Raw genomic sequence first — 2,940 nt, 5'->3', positions numbered from 1 at the left:
GAAAGGAAGAAAGAAAGAAAGAAAGAAAGAAAGAAAGAAAGAAAGAAAGAAAGAAAGAAAGAAAGAAAGAAAGAAAGAAAGTGTGGGAGTACTTAACATACACAGTATAGTTCGTACCCTAAAAATGTTTTCTATAACTGCCATCCCAGGGCATGGGAAGTCTAAGGAACATCACTATGGGATGAAACAAGACTGCTCTAGTAAAATGCTGTTAACAAAAACAAAACAAAAAAAATTATAAAAGGTTTAAATGGCTAACTACCTTTGACTGGGTTGTTGATACAGATGTTGATGCAGGTTGGACACACTGATGAAACCCTCATTCCTTTAGCAAGTCATCCTTAGTTTAGAGTGTGTAGCCCTGAAAAGAGCCTTTTGCAGATACTGGCCTCACAGCACATCACCAGAGTGCTTGGACCACATCTGCAACTGTGACAGTCCTGCTTTGTATGTTCTCCAGAAACACCTTCGGCACCCTGTTGATCTCCTAGTAGATAAGGCAGGGATGCTCTATACGGGAGGGGGGGGGGGNGAATGACCCTTAGTAAGAAGTTTAGTGATACACCGGGTGTTATCCTGCCTCCCTTGCCCAGACCAGACCCTGAGTACAAGAGAACATTTCATTATGCTGATACATAAGATTAACCACCTAGATAAAACCTTTGCGGACCTTATTCAATACAGGAACTAAAGCTAGGGAAAGCAGTCCCACCCTCTTCTCCACAGATGAAAAGAACTAGGTTTGGGCATATACACGAAGAACTCAAGTGAGGATAAAACCCTTGGTTTATACACCTGCTTAAAGAATTACTCAAAACCACCTAATCTGAGGCTACGTGCTGCACTTGGCCTTATGTAAAGCCACAGACGTAGGCAGATGAATCTATATCAACAGCAGGAAAGAGCTGATTCACAATAGACCAGGGATGCTTGGAGGTTTTTAGACTTAGCAGAATCAGATGTAAGCCTGTTCTGCCGCAAACTATAAATAGCAAACTTGCTGTACTATAGTCTTTAGTAGCCTTTAGGAAGAAAATTAACAGCAAATTTCGATAAGAATCCACTTTAATAAAGAAGTGTTAAAGGAGGGAGACAAGTAGAACTTTGGCCTTGGGTAGAAACATGACATTCTAATTTTACCTAAAGTTTAGAACACTTTTTATTCATCACTTTGCTAGACCAACCTCCCCACCACCAAAAAAAAAAAAAACAGCTCATTATCCTGAAGATGTGTTTAAAACCTGGGAAAAATAATTATTATGACCTTAATGGGATATGAGATAATATATGTTTCCCCTCGAGACAGAGTCACACTATGCAGTCCTGACTTGACCTGAACTTTCTACCTAGACCGTGCCTGCCCCTCTGCTGGCCAAAGGCGTGGGGTGGGATCTCAGAGGGGTGGAACAGTGGATTGAACTCATGTACCACTGTCTTTTTCCCCCTTTATCATTATTGGTCACAGACCAGAATCACAAACCTGTTTGAATTTGATACTCCAGGATTGTTTTCTCTGAATTCCCTCCACTCCTTTTACAGCTGCTTGCCAATCCCAGTGGCTGAACCTGCTTTCTGAGACACTAATTAAAAGGGCATGGCTATTTTCTTCCTAGTATCAATTGCTTCCTCTTTTGATATCAGTTAAGATAAGCTCTCCTATCTTTTTTTATATATATATACTTTTTATTAGGTATTTTCCTCATTTACATTTCCAATGCTATCCTAAAAGTCCCCCATACCCTTCCACCCACTCCCCTACCCACCCTTTCCCACTTTTTGGCCCTGGCGTTCCCCTGTACTGGGGCATATAAAGTTTTCAAGTCCAATGGGCCTCTCTTTCCAGTGATGGCCAACTAGGCCATCTTTCGATGCATATGCAGCTAGAGTCAAGAGCTTCAGGGTACTGGTTAGTTCATAATGTTGTTCTACCAATAGGGTTGCAGAACCCTTTAGCTACTTGGGTGCTTTCTCTAGCTCCTGCATTGGGAGCCCTGTGATCCATCCAATAGCTGTGAGCATCCACTTCTGTGCTTGCTAGGCCCTTTTTTTTTTTTTTAATTATTTCCTTGTTAAACTCTAAAAAAAAAATGGTTAAGCTTTCTTCTGAGTCTTTTTATAGATTTTTTTTCCCCTTTTCTTTTTTTAAGCGAGGATTTTGCTATATAACTTTGCTATAATAGGTTGGTTATCTCAGAGATCTGCCTGTCTCCCAGGTATTGGGATTATAGGTGTAAGCCACCACACCCTACTAAATTCTTTAAACCGTAGTTTAATCTTTATGTTAAACCGTCCAAGTACTATTAAACTCGGCCAGGTAGCAGCACTGGTTTGTAATACTAGTTGGGAAGGTCATTTCAATGGTATACTCAACTAAATGAAACTGAGCCAGGAACAGGCCTTTTAATCCCAGATCAGGAAAACAAACCATAGACAAGGAGAAACGTGCTTTTTAAACAAAACCCAAATAAGGTAAAAATAATTGAAAGGCCAACAATGTAACAAGTTTGAATGGTGAAACAAAGTAAAATGTTAACTCTTGGACTTTTGTAGCACAATCCCAAGAAGCTAAAAGTGCATACCGGTTTCTGGCTTAAAATGCCTACCCCAATTCTAGTTGAAAGCATACAAGATGGAAGATATACTGAAAACCGTTTGCAAAAACAGGCATCTCTGACTGCTTCGTCAGGTGGTGGTCATCATAGTGAAGTAAGGCTAAAATAGGAAACCCTGGAACAGACTCTACACAGAATTGCACTACAGCATCTTTGGTTGATAATGGAGGTGGCTCTTAAAAGAGCCTTTTTAGTTTACGTGCCAGGGTTCTTAGAAAGCGTGCCTATTAAGCCCTCTCGCCGCGGATGCGTCGGGCCAGCTGAATGTCCTTGGGCATGATGGTGACACGCTTGGCGTGGATGGCGCACAGGTTGGTGTCCTCAAACA

General features: G+C 41.1%; 2 protein-coding genes across 2 annotated transcripts in view; both read right to left on the bottom strand.

Annotated features, from left to right (window-relative positions):
• Window positions 1–2,940, bottom strand: part of LOC110308115 — a 49,533-nt gene that overhangs the window by 33,188 nt on the left and 13,405 nt on the right. The window lies entirely within an intron of this gene.
• The window catches only part of LOC110308099 (histone H3), a 31,088-nt gene that overhangs the window by 27,850 nt on the left and 298 nt on the right, over window positions 1–2,940 (bottom strand). The gene's annotated exons all lie outside the window — the stretch shown is intronic.

Source organism: Mus caroli, chromosome 13, assembly GCF_900094665.2.
Source record: "Mus caroli chromosome 13, CAROLI_EIJ_v1.1, whole genome shotgun sequence".
Classification (NCBI taxonomy): domain Eukaryota; kingdom Metazoa; phylum Chordata; class Mammalia; order Rodentia; family Muridae; genus Mus; species Mus caroli.
The sequence above is the reverse complement of the archived record's forward strand: the minus strand, read 5'-3'. Positions and strand labels throughout refer to the sequence as shown.